At 39.9% G+C, this 19,874-nt stretch overlaps 3 non-coding genes across 3 annotated transcripts; 1 reads left to right on the top strand and 2 right to left on the bottom strand.

The window, feature by feature from the left end:
• Positions 1-14,883: 14,883 nt before the first annotated feature.
• trnal-aag (transfer RNA leucine (anticodon AAG)) lies at positions 14,884-14,965 on the top strand. The gene has a single exon. It is a non-coding gene; the product is annotated as a tRNA-Leu (tRNA).
• Positions 14,966-16,577: 1,612 nt separating this feature from the next.
• On the bottom strand, positions 16,578-16,649 carry trnaa-ugc (transfer RNA alanine (anticodon UGC)). Its single transcript has one exon. It is a non-coding gene; the product is annotated as a tRNA-Ala (tRNA).
• A 3,093-nt stretch (positions 16,650-19,742) lies between these two features.
• trnag-ucc (transfer RNA glycine (anticodon UCC)) lies at positions 19,743-19,814 on the bottom strand. Its single transcript has one exon. It is a non-coding gene; the product is annotated as a tRNA-Gly (tRNA).
• Between the last annotated feature and the right edge of the window lie 60 nt (positions 19,815-19,874).

Consider the following 19,874-nt stretch of genomic DNA (forward strand, 5'->3'; position numbering starts at 1 on the left):
TGAACACTTCTTTACAATTTGTAATAATAAATACACATTATTAATCATTATTATGGCATTCAGGGCTGACAAAACTGTTTATTTAATTTTGTCTGCTGTGTTTCGTAGAATGACTGAAATCTGAGACCCCAAATTTAAGGTCTGAATGTGGAGGGAAGTGTCTTTATAGAGAGACACTTATGAGTATGAACAAATACTAAAATGTCACATCTGACCACAGATACACCTGATCAGCTATGTCAGCCTTGACATGATGGGTCTGTGTGAAGCTTGGTTGAAGCCAGATGTTTTTCCCTTTAAATGAAGTTTCACCCTCCAACTATTCCTTTTCTCATGCTGCTAGATCAACAAAGAAAGGTGGGTGTCTTGCCTTTAAGACATTTACTTATCTTTCTTGTTTCAAATTTGTACTTCTTCTACTTCCTTTATAAGTTGTTGGTAATTGTTTCTTATTGAATATAGAGAGTTGTTAACTGCTTTACAATTTTATTTGTAAACAAAGTTTGTTTGTAAACCAGGATAATTCGTTATTTGCTTGTGCCCTCTGACAGCATCTCTTGCGGTTCAGTCACTCACTGTTAAGCTTTCCCATATAACCAAAAGATACGAGAGGCACAATCGAAGCACAATAAGCTACTGTGAAGCATCTTAGAGGCGATGCCACAAGTTATCTGACATGTTGTCTGACTGTATTAGTAGCAATTTAGTTAAACAAAATGTTTGATTTGGTTCTTAGTTGCGATTGTTTGCTACACAAGTTAATGGCATGTTCATAGCCATGGTAACTGTCACCTATGGTACAAAAATGTGAATGCGTATTTCGATTTACATCTATGTATGGTAGTGTTTAGTTACGAACATAGGCAGTGAATATTTTTGTATTGTTTTTATGTACAATTTTCACCGTGTGTTGTATGAGGGAATGTCACAGTAAATGATCAGTCATACTACACTACGACTCTCTCTTCATTGGCAATGGTTTAACTTGGTGTTTATTCAGAGTTTCGACACACTGCACTAGAACACTGAAGTGGGGATGCAGGACTAATCTATATTACTGAATTTTCTCCACCCTTAGCTTGCCCAAGTTTGCCTCCTTTGAGTTCGCTCTCCATGAAGCCATCCTGCACTACCTCATCTTTCCTCATAGTTGTGCTCTAGTTGTCCACCGAGCCCCTATAGTCAAGTTCTAGATGAATTTTCTGAATTTTTTGTGTTTGTTTTTGTCATTTGGCAATGGCCATTTTTGTGAGTGTTGAACATTAAATATTAGTGTTATATTTACAAGAAAGTATGAGAGTATAAATCTTTTGTTTTAGTTTATACTATATAAGTTATAATTACACTGTAGTGCTCCTCAACTTAGTGCTCAAACAAACATCAATGCTGTCTTCATCTGTTGGGAGGTATTGCACACTCAAAAATACAGTTCACATAAATAAAGAGTAGTATCAGACAAAAGAAAATACAGAAAAGATGAGTAGAAGGAGTGTGAAAAATACAGTAACAACATACAAATAAACATGTCCTCCAACCATGTCTCTTTTTCATTAAACTTTCATTTTTTTTAACTGCCTTTGCTCTTAATGTCTTGCAGGACAAAAACAGTACTACATGAAGTTTAATACCATTACATTTAAATTAGATTCATTAATTTGGCAGACAGTTTCTTCCCAAAGGCAACTTACACATTAAATACATACAATATGTACATAGCTGAGCTACCATGAGACTGTTCTGACAAGTGCTGTTCTGATAAGTGCTGTCATGTGACTATGGCCCTGTTGTTTTTAATCAATGCCATCCCATCTGCCTAGTCTGTCGCACTTTAATATGATGCCTTTGGTGAATGAATATGTACAAACGCGAATGAGTTCATACTTCCGCGTATGGAAGTCAGTTGAGGGCCTATGGCCCTGGCCCTGTTTACACCTTGCATTAAGATCCGATTTTGGTGATCCCAAGTAGACAGCTCAAAAGTACAGGTGTCAACACATCCAATGTGCATTGAGGTTGCATCGAGATCCGATCACTCAGACCACATTCAGAGCTGGTCTGGACCTCACATGACCACATTGAACCAAAAAACCAAAAACAAACTGATAGAGCAACATACAGGGTCACAATTACAATATCATCCTAAACCAATTGTTAGAGAAAGTTGTGACTTAATCATAATATTGCAACCTGTTTTATTGGTAATCATGCAAAGTGAAATCATGCAAAGTGAATCTAATCATCATTTACCAACATTATTACCTAATGCTGTGAGCCGAGTGCAATAAAAAAAAGTGAAATTAGACCTGCAAAGAAACCAGACAAAGAAAAGAACAAGGAGAGAGTGACAGGCCAGAGATAAGAGTAAAGTGACATTTTCTCAGCTGACTGTTTAAAATGTCTGTGTCCTTAAAGGTCACTGAAGGTTATGAATGTTTTAAAGTTCATGGTAGTCCATTCAAAGCAAAGAGAGCAGGACTTGTACTCGCTTTCCTGCTTGGCTCAGAGTAAATTTTGGATACAGATGAGAGTAGAGTTTAGAGAGTAGAATTCAATGACAAAGTGATATATGAAGGAAAGAAGAACAGAAATGGGACAGATATTTTGGAAAATGAATCTATACCATGTGAATTGTCAAGGGGTGAAGTTCATTTTTTCATGTAGGACTTTGTGTAGGTTTTTGTGTGCAGTGATGGTGGATACAGTGTGTTGACATGCTGTGGTTTGTTTCAGAAGCAGAGGGAAGTTCTGCGGTTACATTCAGCATTTAAAAAAGTGCATGAACTCCTAGAAGTGTGAGAACCTTTTCTTGTTTTTGTTGTAACTGATGATTTTGAAGATCATCGAAAAACAGAGGTGTGTCTTTCAGCTGAGCACTTATAAAAGCTGGTTAGAGCCAGCTGCTAAATTAGAAGGTCATATACAAAAACAACTCGATTCTGTCATCCGTACTTATGAAAAGTGGACACCACAAAAAGACATAAGTAACATTTTTGTGAGCAATTATTTAATTAATATTTTCTTTGTATATTTTATTATATTTTATGAGCTCTGCGTTTACTAAGATTATAGGTTATTAAATCAGTTGCACTGTCAACTGCACTGATAGTAAAATAATTAATTGTATCAGTTCACTCTCTGGCAGAAAATGTTACTATTGGGAGTTGATGGAACATTTGGAATACAATATTAGCTTGGAGGTGCTCAAATTTTATGCCTCTATGAAAGGGGCTACAATTTTATGTAATGAAGTATTGGAGCTACATTGTCTTGAATGCATTGATGCATGTTCTTAGTCAGTAGTCCCCATTCTAATTTAATCTCAGTCAGACCAGACACGAAAGGCATCAACAACTGGCATTAACCTCCTGAACCCTGAACAGGTCAGGTGTACTGGATACCATCAAATAAGGTCCATAAAGTGTGTGGAGACTGAAACACTCAACACACAGAGATGAAGACGATTCTACTCCTCCTACTCATCTCCTCTTTCTATTTCCCTGGGATCCCTGGTACAGTATATACATTCTTTTGGGAATTTCTTTTTCACAAACAATGCCGGTATCTCATGGAGTTCAGAGGAAAAAAGAGAAAATGGAAAGATTATGCTGTTATATTTGACAGATTACACTATATTATCATGTATAAATTACTGTAGACTATATGTAACTTCTCCCAGTGAGACTCTTATGTGAGAACAACAACAATATTAGTACTACTACAAGTAACTATTGTAAGTACTTGTGCTACTACTAATAACATGTTAAATATTCTGTTCTTTTTTAGCTTAAAAGTATGCTTTTGCACACTGATTATTTACAGTTTGATCTTAAAATTACTCTTAAGGTCAATATGTGAATCACCAAAACCTAAACCACCCCAACCCTTAACTTAGACTATTCAGATGTTGATTTAGCAGTTTTTAGAAGTGCTGATTTGATAAAGATGTGGATGAAACTATTTGGCTCTCATTTTCAGATTTGTCCTGGGAGGCTAACAGTTTGGCTTTGTTCTTTATGTCTTCACAGCCCTGATTCAGGATCAGATTAATAGCCAAAGAGGAGCAACTGGGTATGCAATTGATTTCATTTGCATAATAGTAATTTTTCAGTGTTGTACACAGGATTATATTGTTCTTGTTTTCGGTAACATGCAATCAGCAGAGTGCAACTATATGTCCACTTTCTACTGTCCAATCTCTCTCTGTCTTTGTTAGGACTATAGAGATAAAGTATTCACAGTTGCCCTGTTTACACCTTGAATTAGATCGGATTTTGGTGATCTGATCACAAGTGGACAGCTCTAAAGTACGTCCGTTTATACCTGGCTTATAATCCGTCTCCACATGGGTCGAGTGACCACTTGCAATTGGATCTCACTTCCCCACTCTATATGCAAATAAACACGTTACCTACAACATTTCAAACTAATCTGTGTCCAGTTTTCCATCACTCTATCAGATGGGTAAAACTGTGAAAATGTCATAAAATATAAAACGAAATATATTGGGTAACTCTTAAAACTTTGAGGAGTATGCAGAGATTGTTTTTGGGGAAGTATTACATTTTGTAAAATCATTATTATCGTTATTTTTGCTTTTTAAGTGACAGCTGATTTCCTGATGTTGCAAGCTAATGAGTCTGTAAACACTAGATGAAGCGAACTCATGTGCAAAGAGTACTTACTTCGCAGAGGACGTCAGTTGAGTCGGTGGTCATTCAGTGTGGCCTAGATCACATTCTCGTTTACACTGCTAGAATATTGTGGTCATATGTGGCCGAGACCACCTCTGAATGTAGTCTGAGCGATCGAATCTCGACGCGATTTAAATGCATCTTGGGTGCGTTTCCACCTGTACTTTAGAGCTGTCCACTTGTGGTCGGATCAGCAAACTCGGATCTTAATACATGGTCTAAACAGGGCCACAGAGTTGACATACTGCATTTGGATATAAAAAAAACCCATAAAATAATCCCTAAACACATAAGAATAAAATTATTCATGAAGAAACAGAAAAATGTCCACAGTTATTCATGAATATTAATGTTTGAATTAAGCTCAGTATAACTGAAAAGTCGGTCAAAGCTTTAATAGATTTGAAGCGTATACCTGGGCCAGGGGTATCTTTGATCTTGCCTCTGTAAAGAAATCTTTTTTAAAAATTTGGTATCCGGCTGAGGTTCCTGGATCTGTCTGTCTCGTACAGGTGAAGCAGGAACCTAGTTTGTTGTACTGTGTCAGTTAGTCTGCTGTAACCATCCCCTTATTTGTGATTGCTGACCATCATTTGTTCTTTTTTGTTTTGAGAGAGATCTCTTCATATGTTTATTTTTTTTATTTTTATTCTTTTTTTTACATCTGTGTTATTGTCAGGAAAGAAGTCGGGAAACCGGGTGCATGCAAAAAACCAAGAGTCTTTATTCAGAATTCAGAGCAGGTGAACAATACGACATGTAAACAGGTCCACAAAAGACGGGCTCAGAAACAGAGAAATAGGACTAGATACTGGTTTGGATTCTAGAACTAACAAACAGAGTGTGTCAGACAGAGGAACAGACGGGCACTTGACTCGGGAATTTATTCACACATGAGACTTGACTAAGGGTCTTTAAGAAACCAAGGTAACCGAGGCAGGTTAAAGACTTTTGCAAAAGGTAACCAGAAAGACAGGGGTGTTTATACAAACTGAAAGGAACAGAGAACAGGTGCAGGTGATAATTAACTAAAACAGTGATCAGACCGGTGATTAGTGGTGAGGCTGAGTGCAGAATAGTAGAACCTGAGGGGGGAGGAGACGAAGTTGTTACAGTTCATACATCTCTTGGGTTAGGATTAGGGTTAAGTGGGTTAGGGTCAGGGTTAAGGTTAGGGTTAGGTGGGTTAGGGTTAGGGTTACGTGGGTTAGGGTCAGGGTTAAGGTTAGGGTTAGGGTTAGGGTTACTGTTACCCGCAGTAGAGTGCATGATTTTGGGTTGCTCATACTCTGTGCAGCTGATGTTGCATCTGTTACAGTTAAAATAATATCAGGGCATGTGTATGTGTATGTGACATATTGTGACAAACAAACAAACAAACAAAAGATGAAGAACAAATTAATTGTTTAAACCATGTTTTTTTGTCGTGGGTTGTATATTTGCATGAAAGTATTTACTTTTTTTTCATTTTATAGACATCACCACTATATTAATTGAGGCTTAATTACTCAGCTCATGTCCAGCAATGGTCCATACAATGTTGAACACTCTTACTTTAGAATATAACAACCTATAAAAATGGACTCTATAGATTTTTATAGACAATAATGTGACAATAAATGCTCATTGTCCATTGCCCTGACCCCTTTCTTTTTGGAATTAGAGAAAAACATGGTCTGTGTGGGGTCCAAATATAAATATGTAAATCAGAGTCCCAGTCAGAAATTACAGTATGTCTGCAATCACGTCCTAACATTTCCTTCTCTTCATTTTAAAGGTCAACGTTCCTTAATAACATCCAAAGAGACTCGCTATTCCACAAACTGAGCTTGGAAGCTGATATTAAACCATCGGAGGTAAGAAATATTCTTCATATTCATATTCATATTAGAACATAAGAGACATATATCAACAGGGTTTGCATCTACTACTATCATTGTCACCATTACATACAAGGCCATGATTTCTTGGTTATCCCAGTTCACAGAAACATTCAGAGGAGATGTGGCTGATCTGTTCAATACTGAGGTCACTTTTGAAGATCTTCAATTCACAGCTAGTGTTGACCATCATCAGCTAACAGGCCAGCCTCTGCTGCAAGCCAAGAAAAACAGCACAGTCCAGCAGCATGTGTGTGGTCAGGAGAATGTGTGTGATGATGAGATCGAGTCTGAAAGAGAGAGTGTGCAATGGAAGGACGTCTCCAACATATATGACTGGCAGAACATTGTGGCTCTGGGAGATGACCCTGTAGTTCTGCAGGCCGCCTCCTCCCTGTTTGAGAGAAACCCTTCAGTCTCCACACTCCTACACTACCACAAAGGGCAAACGCTGCTTCTGAAGGGATCAGGGTCACGTCTGACCTCCGACAGTCAGGTCACGCTTGTAGGTCATGGGGGCAGGGGTAGTGATGGGATTGGTAGACTGGGGGGTTATGGAGCTGAAGAGCTGGCCAGACTGGTGAGTACAATGGGCACAGAGATCCAGATGGTCAGTCTGGTGGGCTGTGAACTGGGAAAAGACCTCCAGTTTGCAGAGCGTCTGCTGAGAGAGCTCAGGAGCCTGGGTGTAGAAAGCAGACTTCATCTGCACAGTGCCCTGCTCTCTGTGAGTCTGCATGGGGAAACGCTGAGTAAGGATGAGGAGGATGGAGTCTGGAGGCTTGGGAATGACAGGACAAAAGTCACTGCCCAACTGGACCAGACAGGAAAGCTGCTGACCAGGGTGGAGGGGGGCAGAAGAGGGAGAACTGTACCGTACTACCAGGGACATGCTTTGCTGGACAGAGAATGGCCAAAACGGCCAACACGTTTTCTCCCAGTAGCATATCAGGAGTCTCAGCCACTCGAACTACTGGAGGCATTAGTATGGGCCATTTTCATAGATGGAGACAATCAAAAAAGTAAAACTTTTAGTAGGGTTAATCAAATAACATGGAAACCTGATAACAACAACATTCAGTGGACACAAAATTCATTTAGTAATAATGACAAGATCTTCATAATAAGCAGCATAAATGATGTAGTTAGGGAAATCAGGCGCCATGCCAAGGAAAACATAGAAAATATACACAGATATGTGTATTACAAACTGAACCAGTACATATACCGTGTGGACACAAGAAGTATGTATGTTCATCTAGTGGGCAGAGTTGGCAATGTAAATGAAGCTGGCTTTGAGGGTTACCGAGCTACCACATACGATGAAATATTAAATGGCTTAGGCATAAACAAAGGTAGAAAGTTTCACTATTTTTGCTCCCAAACCTTTAAAGAGAAGAGATGTTATCAGGATTGTTATAGACTGGGGCATTACTTCATGGCTGCAGTCTTTGCTGAATCGGTGAGAAACTTCCGTCAGTTTGCTCTTTTCCTGCTCAGTACTGCAGCGTGTGACCCTATAGATGATCAAACTGAAGAGTGTAAACTGTTCGTCAACGGTAATCCTATGGCAAGAGGGGGCTCCTGGATTGAACGGGACAAGAGAGGTTTTTATGGGTGGGACTCAAATAACAACAATCTAATGGAAGTGCTGGACATGGAGAGGGATCTGAGAGAGCGTTTTTGCTTTCAGATTCAGAGCATCCAGAACACTTTGAAAAGCGTGTGTGATCACAAACAAATTGTTCATCTCCTCAATGGCCTACAAATATTAAGACAGCCTGGTGTGATAAGGAAACAGAAGTATGGTCAGTATTGTGCAGTTTTAAAGTACACCTGCAATAAACCTTAAACGCTCTAACTGCAACATTAATTTTATACGCATTGACTTTACTCAAGGGATGTTGCATCACAATGCTTAGGCCAGTGATTTGTAGACACCATATCTTTAGAGATTGTGGTTTGAGAGCGATAATTATTAGCTGATTAAAACTTTCTTTTCTCTCTTGTCCCATCTGGATGTAAGATTCTTTTCTTTTCTTTTCTTTTACATCACAATGGGTGACTGTTCTTTTCTGAGCTGTACTCTGGCTATTTGTGTATAACAGCTTTTAAAAAATGAAATAAACAGTTTCAGCAGTGAATTAAAATACTGACACAGTCATTTTTTTATGAATCCACAAACATGAAGCATTTGCAGTGAATATCAGTTTATTGATGTTTTCAACACTGTTCACAGTCAGGACTGGAGAGGAGAAACACTGGGGCGGCCTCAGAACTATACTGCGTATAATATACGATATCAGGGCTTGAACTTTTATGACTGAAACATTTCTTGGGTGGTTAATTCTGTACAGTTGTGTGAATGAAGGGAGGAAAGTATAAGAATAATTGCTCTCTCTCTGCCTGTCTGTCTCTCACTGACACACAGACACACACACACACACACACACACACTCATTCACACACACACAAAAGGATTCTAACTCATTTAGCTCTGATGTTCATGTGTAAGTTGCAGGACTACCATCAGTAACTCTGTCCGTATCCTGTCGCAATGATTTGATTTTCAAAAGTACAGTATCTCTTGGAGACTGTGGTGAATGCTATTCAAAAGCACGTGCTTTGAGAAAAAGAATCAGGTTTAGAATAATTAGACAGCCTTAAATTAGTGAAGATGTTGTTGGGTTTTGGAAATGTGGAAATGATTTGGGTTTTACCCCTGAGAGCAGTATGTTGGTCGCGTCACTCTCACATAATTCCTATATTATTTCATTAATAAGAATGATGTATATATATATATATATTTAAAATTTTTGTTTGTTTTGATCATAAAAAGGGTTAACTGATGCGGGCTCTGTGTCTTCGTACAGCTAATGTGGGGGAGAATTTGGCCACATACATGTTACCTGTTCAATACTTTGTTTTCTGACCACAACTGTGGGGATATCAACCATGGTGAAGTTGGCTTGAAATTAGTCATTCGCCTGACATTCACCACATGGCTAGATCTCTATCTCATTAAAAGTTGTTTAAACTACCTACACATTATGTTATCCTGCCTTGTATTCAGCTGTGAAATTATAAATAGTGTTTGAACATGACATTAAATGCAAATGAATAACAATTTAAGAGATGTCGTTACATCCTACTGTTTATATCAAAAAATTGTGAAATCCAAATACATATCTAAAATGAGTCTGAGTCAAGTTCAAAGGTCAGGCCTGGTTCTGGTGACTAATGGATGTTATGTTTCATTTAATGTTAAATATCAATAACACCCTAGAATTGATGAAATAAACACATAACTACAGTTCTGAAACTTCTTGGAAATTTGTGAAATCAATTTTTGGGGTCAGTTGAAAAGGTCAGGCTAAGTCCTAGTGACCAACCAAAGGATGTAGATATTTCCTTTCACCTTATATGTCAATAACACCCTAGTACTGATGAAATAAACATAAAAAATACAGTTGTGAAACTACTCAGAAATGTGTGAAAACAGATTACATGTCAAAAAAGTGCATTTTGGGGTCCAGTTTTAAAGGTAAGGCCTAGTCCTGGTGACAAACTAAAGGATGTAGACATTTAAATTCATCATGTCAATAACACCCTAGTAATGATAAAATAAACACATAAAATACAGTTGCGAAAGTTGTTACAAATTTGTGAAATGAGAAAGCATGTTAAAAAAGCTATTGTGCAAAAATTGCACTGTGCCAGCTGGATGGTAAACATGGAGAGGGAGTGTTGAATAAACACAGTTCAGTTGCTTTCAGCTCTTAGTCTTTGTTTGTATGTGGGTGTTTTTATGGGAATGTGGATCTTTCAGATCAGTTTGAGAAGAGCCTATGGTTCATACACACTAAATGAACCTTTAACAGTTAATTCACCGAAACACACACCAAATTCCACCTTATCCCTTAATTCACCAAGATACACTATAAATTCACCCTTGACCACATACTGAATTTGCCTTGAAAAAAATTACACTCGAGAGATGCAAACAAGAAACACAGTATCTATCTGTCTATCTGTCTATCTATCTATCTATCTATCTATCTATCTATCTATCTATCTATCTATCTATGTACCCATCTATCTATCTATGCATTTATGTATTTTTTGACTTATGTGACAGTGGAGAGACAGCCTTTGAGAGCATGACGATACCCTATGGCTGGGCACAGCGACCCATGATGCATCGCATTGAGATGATGGATCCCAGAATTCCCATTTCAGTTAACCTTGGACCATGCTCCAGCATTGATGGCCAGCCATCAGGACAAGCCATCCGAGAATGCCGGCCCAACTCTCTCACAGACATTACTGTGAGCAGCATCTGTGTAGTGCTAGAGTCATTACATTTCTCTTCCCAGGATGCACTTTGCTCATTTGTTTTGTTTTGTTGTTGTTTTTTAACTGTGGGGCCCAGCTGAATATTCTCTGCCATCACAGAATGTTCCATGTTCTCAGTGTTTAGATAGCGGTAAAACATGATCACGATGTGTGTGTGTGTGTGCGTGTGTGAGTGTGTGTGTCTGTGTGTGTCTGTGTGTGTGTGTGTGTGTGTGTGTGTGTGTGTGTGTGGGTGTGTGTGTGTGTGTGTCTGTGTGTGTGTGTGTGTGTGTGTGTGGGTGTGTGTGTGTGTGTGCGCGTGTGCGTGTGTGTGCGTGTGTACGTGTATGTGTGTGTCTGTGTGTGTGTGTGTACGTGTGTATGTGTGTGCGTGTGTGTGGGACTGTGCGTGTGTGTGTGTGGGACTGTGGGTGAAGAATCTGGGTGCCTTGTCTCAGGGCGGCCCTGTCTACGCTCTGGACCTTCTGGGATTTGGACGTAGCAGCAGACCAACCTTCAGCCACGACCCGCAGGAAGTGGAGGAACAGTTCGTCCGGTCGTTAGAAGAGTGGAGGACAGCAGTAGGTGCTGAGCTCATGATTCTACTGGGACACAACCTGGGAGGATATCTGTCTGCAGCTTATGCCCTGAAGTACCCACACAGGTCTGTATGTGCTGTTATACTCATAGATTTGCTCTGTATTGGAGTATGTGCAGTCATTTGATGTTGCTGAAAGTTTTCCCTAAAGTCAACCTTAAAAAAGTAAACTTAACATGCCACGGAAGCATTGCTATAAGATTGTTAAATTATGCTAACATGTGAGCTCTGCAGTGTCGTCACAGATGTCGTAATGGTAGTAATGGAGTTATGTGTTGTTCTGATCGTCTCTACAGAGTCAGGCCCCCCTCAGAGTTTCTGGTCCACTGGGTAACCCACAGACACACTGAAACACACACCAAATTCACCCTTATCCCCTAATTCAGTGCAACACACACCAAATTCACCTTTAACGCTTAAATCACTAAAACATACACCAAATTCACCCTTAACCCATGATTCAGTGAAACACACACTAAATTCACCCTTAAACAAACTAAGATGCAATGTACATATACACATACTTAGTTTTTCTCAATCACATTTACCAAAAAAGTACAAAAAACACTTGAGAGATGCAAACAAGAAACACAGTGTCAGGAGCAGACACGCTGCCATTTCCCTCACATGTCTGTCTTATTTCCTTTTGTCTGTGTTTGTCTGTATCCTGTTAGGTCCCATTTTACTGCAGACCCTTAGGCCAGAGTTGAAGCAGAAATACTCATCTGTCTGTGATGATGAAACTGTGTCTGAATATATTTACCATCTTATTGCACAGACCCCCAGCTAAACACACAGACACACACGCATGCACACACACACACACACACACACACACACACACAGAGGAATGTCAGTGTTCTGACAATGCGAAGAAACAGAGGCTAGTGTAAATGTCTTAAGGGACCTGCAGCAGATATTGTGAGATTTGTCAAAATTGGAAATTCTTCAGCTGCCACCAGATCTCAGTGCCCCACAGACAGCATTTGGTAACACTGAGAGCACATCTAATCTTATGATGAGGTTCAGTGGCACTTTCAGGAGGAAGGACAAAAGTTTTCTTTTGCTTCTTTCCAGACACTGTGAGGATCTTGGCTTCTAGGCCTCTAGCAACCATCTATGTTGTTAGAGGCCACACAGAAGATTGTTACCTGGCAGAGGATTCCCCCCTGGATATAGACTTGCAGGACCCCAACAAGTCAGCAACCTCTGCCTGGAACAGTTGTCTCTTATTGACTAGTGCATGACTAGTACTAAGAAACTATTTAATAGACAGTAACACATACACACAAACACACCATAGCTTCTAAACAGGAGAACTAATAAGGTGTTAATAACACTAACTTAATTTCACCACATTTAGAATAAAGGTAAAACAGCATGAAACATGCAGCAGTGACCACTCTCTAAAGAAGCATGCTTAACCAAGAGAAGAAGCTACCTAAAGGATGTGCTGATGGACGGGAAGGAGAGGACAGAGCAGAGGAAGAGCAGGCCCCAGCCACGATCGGGTCAAAGGGACAGGGACAGACAGAGAGAGAAAGAGAGAAAGAGAGAGAGGATCAAAGAAGGGCATGAAAGAGTGAGTTTACACACTACACAATTTTCGTTACTGGCAGAGCGGTTAAAGGCTAGTAAGAGTCTAATAAAAGCCAACAGGATTAACAAGTTAACTTCAGTTTCAAGGATAGGCAAAGTGTCTATCACCCTTAAGGGCTCTCGAGAGGCGCACTGCTAGCTTGGCAAACCAGATCCAACTGCATGTAAGGCAGCTATGTTCACCACTATGCCACCAACACTGAAACCAGTTTGCTCCAAGGCTGTCAACATTAGCTCCAGCATCTACCTTGAAGCCAAGAGACCAGCCTTGTTTAATGCTGACATGCTGCTGGGCAGCCACCCAAATGGGTTTCTGTGAAAAGTTTTTGCCCCTTGTGAGGTCCAAATGCACGACCTTCAGATTATGAGACTGACGTGCTACCTAACCGCGCTAGCAAAGCTGAAGCCAGAGATCTGGCTACCTGTGTTACGTTGGAGTAGAGGAGCATTATGGTAACCTTGCTCATCTGAAAAAAACTCAAAACTCAGAAACAATACACTATAGTATAACCATTGTAAAATCTTATCACTGCTGTGGCACTGGACCAAACTCTCTGCCTGTCTACCAGTGATGCCTCCAACAACAAACAAGTCTTCCTCGAGACAGGCATTGGTGGCTTGCGGAGGGATCTCCAAGTCAGAATCTTCCACCAGGGAGGAGCACTCTTCAGTGGGTCATGACTATTTTGATTGAGGCAGCAGTATTCTAAGAAACCAAACTTGTCTTAGAATATTGCTGATATAACATGTTTATGATGTAACATTCATAAAAGCTTACCTGTGTACAGAGTTCATAGATAATTGAGGTAGCATAAGAGCCGTTTAATATTGATGCTGTGGTCTGGCAGCTGTGGTCAAAAGGTTAGAGGCTTGTGACTGGAGGGTGACTGGAGGGTTGCCGGTTTGATTCCCAGGCCCAATGTCCACGGCTGTGTGCGCTCACCAAGGAAGATTGCCTGCTGCTCCGGTGTCTGGTGTGTGTTCACTACTGGTATGTTGGATGGGTTAAATGCAGAGGACAAATTCACTACTCACTGTTCACAGTGTGTGTGTGTGCAATCACAGAAACTTAAACTCTAATTACAGACACTGGGAATTTACAAAACGATATTCACAGAATCTTACCTGTTTTTTCCTGATATAGTAGTATTATGTTATGGAAAAGTATCGGCATGCACATGATATTCTGGAGGGGGTGTTGTGTCTTTTCAGGAAGGGATTTGGAAAGCTCTCGCAAAAGAAAGAAGAGCTTGAGAATGCTTTAAGTGGTTTCTGTGAACTAATACAGCCTCCATATTGGTACATCATGCTCCATTCTGATATCCCATCTTGACAGACTTTTTTTTTTGGTTTGTTTGTTTGTTTTTTTGAAGTCTTTTGTTTGCATCGTTTTGTTCCCCTGTTGAATTGCCGACATCAACACTGGACAGCAAAGATACAGCTTGGGCTCACCTAGCGGCCATCGCGGTGTTCTGCAGTGTGGTGGAAAAAAACTGCGCGGTCTTACATCCCGTAACAGTCCCACTCTGTGATGTCTTTCTTCTATCTCTGTGTTCGAGTGGGTTTCCTTCCTCCGACAGGGTGGGCAAATGTTTGGGGATATTGGGCATGAGATCCTCCTACCATTTTCTGTGTTCTAGGTGTTGCTGGCTTATGGCTGTGGTGGGGTGTCTTCAAGAATCAAATCTTGGTCCAAAAGGTGTGCAGAATGTGTGAGAGGCTCCATATGTGTCAGAGGCCCACTCCAAAACTGCCACATGATTTACAACCCCCAGGGGAAGGTAGCGTGGCCGAGCGGTCTAAGGCGCTGGATTAAGGCTCCAGTCTCTTCGGGGGCGTGGGTTCGAATCCCACCGCTGCCATCTCGCTTATTGCACATCAGTCTCACAAACTGACACTTTCCGTGTCAGACCATCTGTCTAAAGCCCAATTTATACTGCGTCAAATCTACGCTGTAGGTATGGCATAGGCTCTGCGTAGCTATGTACCCTACACCTTAGCCTGACATGCACCTCCCTAGAAATGTAACTACATGTTGCTGCGATGCATGTCGAAGCAGACCACAACAACTGTGATTGGTCTGCTTGGTAACATCACCCTCCTTCTGCCTCAGTAAGTTCAATGGTCGTACACACCATCTCCTCTGATGTGTTCTCTCTTTTCTGTGTTTATAGATTTTTTTTCATAGTTTAACACTAAAGAGGAATAAGGATCTATATAAGTACGGGATAATATAGTATAGTCTGCCGGTCATTATCAAAATATAAATGCCGATAGGACAAACAGGACCCCCGACACACACCGGAGGGGTCTTGTTTTGTCCTGAAGGGATTTATTTTTCGATAATGACCAGCGGACTATACATTATCCCTTACATATCGGACCTCCAAACGTTGGGATGGCTCATTCAATTCAGTGGAACTTTCTGCAGCATTCTGAGGAACCATATATTAAAAAAATTTAATGTAGTACAAGCTGTCACCGTTTTAATTGCTTTTTGTTTTGGAGAGTGTTGAACTGAATAAATGTGTTATTTGAACTCTTTGCTAAATGCAGTAAAGCATGGTTTCTTACCTGTAAATTTACATTAATGGACATGAAATTTGGCCATTGTAACTGTTACGAGCCCAGCCTTTTTTCTTAAAAAAAGGCAAAAACAGGACGCAGTAACATTAAAAGCCCACCGTATGCTATATCTTTTTTTTTTTTACAAGTTTCATGAAGATTAACAAAACTAACAAAATAAGGGATCGAGGCGGTCGCAGATTACAACAACAACAGGAAAACAGAAGACAAGATAATAAAAAAACCCCTCACGCTTTCTTCCTCATGCACAAATTAACATCCTTGGTTCGCGTGAAAAGAAAAACGTGAATCTTCCGTCGCACTTTCTGCTACCCTTACTGAACCTGACCTAAAGCGCTCAAAATAAGTGCCCGCCAATACCGGAAATATACCCGTTTACAGAAAAGAAACCAGGTGTTTACAAACTATGACAACATTAACTAACACAAGAAATTAAATAACAACCACTATAAACGAAAGATAGTTCCAGCATCTGCCCGAGGGAATCGGAGAATGAGGGAGAGAGACAGCCATCTTGGGACGGGTCGCTTAAATAGGAGTAGCCCCGCCCGCAAACGAATCAGACTCCACCTACAAGAGAACAGACAGATGGAACAGACAGAGGCAACAGCAACATATAATTTCATCACTAACCTCCACACATCGTAACAGTAACGATAAGGTTAATCATGTAATCCGCGCACTGAGGTCCAGGAGATCTTCCAGGAATGGTGACGCCATTTTCAAAGAGATGACGTAGCGCTGCATAAGTAGAGAACAGTTTGAATACCTTTAGCTGTGGGAAGAAAGCTACGTGAACTCGAGGCGAGCGCGCAGACCCATGTACTAACATATGTATTATGATGCAGTCACTATGCTTTTGCACCACCCTGCATAAAAACCTGTGTTTGGAGATGCCGGGGATTGAACCCGGGGCCTCATACATGCAAAGCATGCGCTCTACCACTGAGCTACATCCCCTTGTTCACATGCATTTCCAGTCTTTCACTTTCACTGACAATTGCTTTCATTTGTTTCGAGCGGTGAAAAATGTAGTTGTTGATTATTGAATGAGAGTTGAGCGGATGCAAGATAAATCGTTTATTGTTCTCGTTTACTGTGTGGCAATAGTGAACCAGCTAATAATGCTGGCTGTACAAGGCTGTTACAGCCTTAGACTGCGGCTAATCATTTGTAGTTTACAATCGTGATTTAGTGTTTAGCAGTGTTTTACGTGTCTTTATTTTTTTAAAAAAGAGAACTGTTGGTATTAACATGCAATCATACTAGCAGGTGTTTTGTCGAGTTGTGCTACTTTGCGGTTCTGCGCATGTACAGACCCACAATCTTGGGCTGTTTCCACGCCCATACATCTGTGCTAGCTTGCTGTGGAACATATGTTGGGAACTTTGGCTGATGGTGAGCAATATCTTTAAAATCTTTTTTTCATTGTGCCTTTTGACTTGCAAACATGTAAATATTTGCATGTACATACTGGCGTGCATCGTGTGTTATCTAAACTTTTTTCCATGACAAAATGCGATAACAACAAAACTGATAGTGATCAAATGCCTGCCAAAATTAATACTGCTCGTTATAACATTAGTGCATATGTCGCAGTAACCTAGACATTAAGCCCATGTAGACCTGCCCTTTAAGCCCACTTTCAACTTTAAAGTTAAAATAAAAAAAAAAGATTTGAAAAAATCAACAAAACGTTTTGTGCTCTTCATCGTTTTAGCCAATGCAGGTATTTGTCACTTAACTTTTATTTGTTGTTAAAGCCAATCATATGTGTTAATATTGGGTGAGCAGGATCATCCATGTGCTCTCAGTGGCTCATGTGCCCCGGTGATGTCATAGAAACCCCTCAGAAATCATAATTTTCAGCTATTTTTTTTGCCATTTTTGGTAAATTCTTTTCTTGTTATAATGAGATATGTATCGTATCACAACAATACTAAATACTTGTGTGATGTACAGTCATCTCCCACACAGAGAGAGGAGTCTGACACACACACACAGAGAGAGAGAGGAATCTGACACACACACAGAGAGAGAGAGAGAGAGAGAGAGAGAGAGAGGAGTCTGACACAGAGAGAGAGAGAGAGAGTCTGACACACACACACACAGAGAGAGAGAGAGAGGGAGAGCTAAACCTAAATGTAAATATATTTAACGTTTAATGTTACTGTACATATATACATATTACACATATAATGTTCCTATTCATATTTGTTGTGTAGTTTCTATGTTTATTTTATGTTAGTCCAAAGCTGTGTAAATGTATATATAGAATAGATTAGGTTTAGATTTAGACTTAAACTTAGATTAGATTTAGATTATTTGTTCCTTGTATTCCTTATCCTTTGTATGGCTGCTTTGGCAATACAAATGCCTTATTTGTCATGCCATTAAAGCACTTTGAATTGAATTGAATTGAGAGAGGAGTCTGATAGAGAGAGAGAGAGAGAGAGAGAGAGAGAGAGAGAGTGAAGAGTCTGACACAAATTTAAGAAGTATTCTGTGTGAGTACTGAGTTATACGTGTCCAACATTTTATGTCTGTGGCAAACTTTGTTCCGTTAAATTTCTCTGTGAACAGATGTGTGTCTGTTCTCAGTTAATGGGTGTGTGTTTCAGATGGTCTGGGCAAAGACGGATCTTGTCAGTTGTGCCTCTCATTTCTGTGAAACTCTTGAGGGACTAGATTTTGAGAAATCTACTATTCTAGTGTGCAGTTACTTCCCTGCGTGAGTACACCAGCACAAAGGGTGTGCCTATGAAATAAGATAAATATTTCCTTGTATGAGTGCATACACAGTAAAATGTAAAACTGAGCTTCACTCAGAAACATTATGTATTCTTATTGGCTCAGTGCAGTGAGAGGAATATCCATGACTGCGGTCAGTGGAGTGAGTGTGTGTAATGTTGACAGTCAGAGTTAAAGTGGATCTGACACAATCGTAATGTTGAATGTAAGGAACATAAAATATGTGCTTTGTGGTATTAATTTATTCACAAATGTGTGTGCATATTACCATATAATTTACCTCATTGTGGGGTTTTATGTACCTAATGCCTTTTTATTTTTTTTGTTTGTTTGTTTTGATTTGGTAGGTGCAGTGCGATTTGAGCAATAGGTGGCCACATTCTGAATGTGCCCAGTATGACAAAGAAGGTGGTTTTCCATATTTGTGCAAAAAATGTTACAGAAAATAAATTCACCGTTGTGCCAGATTCAGGCTGTTTTCATAACTGTTTTCTTTAGTCTCCAAAGCTGTTCTGCTACTGATTGACAGATTTCCTTTAAAGTATTTTATAAGATGATTAGACAGATTTTGCTGAACTAATCTGTCTGCTTAAAGGAAGTTAAAGAATCAGAAGTCAAAATATCAAGACATCCTCACCATACTCTGACAGTTTACATGAAGTGAGTGGTGATGTAACATAAAGTGATTCTGTACTGGGAGCATTATTTGATGGGGGATATTATTCTATCGAAATGCGCTATCCCTGAAATCCTAAATAAAGATGTCATAATAGAGTATCAAAACATGCTCATCATATACTTACAGTGTACATAGAGTGAGTACATCTCTCCCTTAAAAGACGATCTGATGCGTATCGAGATACATGCGCTACAGTACGATTCGAGGACGATACATTTTTATACGGAACAATTCGGTGCGATTCGATTCGGCACGATGCGATACGGTGCAATCTGATACAGTTCTTAACATTTGTTTAATGTACACATTCATTTCCATAATAAATTAAAATAAGCCAGTTCTATAAAAGTGCATTACTTACCTTCAAATAGATATATTTTATTAAAGACCAGGGAATCCCACGTATTTTTGTTACATTATGGCACGGGGAAAAATGGAAGACAAATCATTTCAGAATTACATGTCATTGTGTTTATTACTTTCCTTGATGGATGTTGAAAGCTCGGTACACGATATTTATGCTCCACAACATGCAACCACCACGTGAACGACACCTTCAAGTACAAAGGCTCGAATCATGTGCCTAACAAAAGCTTTGAATGGTCTGCGGATTAAAGTTTATCTGCGTTGGCCGGGAATCGAACCCGGGTCAACTGCTTGGAAGGCAGCTATGCTCACCACTATACCACCAACGCTCACACTAACGTGCTCCGAGGCAGTTATTGTCCTCGCAGCGTTTCAGCGCTACCCAAACG

This window comes from Chanos chanos, chromosome 12, assembly GCF_902362185.1.
Source record: "Chanos chanos chromosome 12, fChaCha1.1, whole genome shotgun sequence".
In the NCBI taxonomy this organism is placed as follows: domain Eukaryota; kingdom Metazoa; phylum Chordata; class Actinopteri; order Gonorynchiformes; family Chanidae; genus Chanos; species Chanos chanos.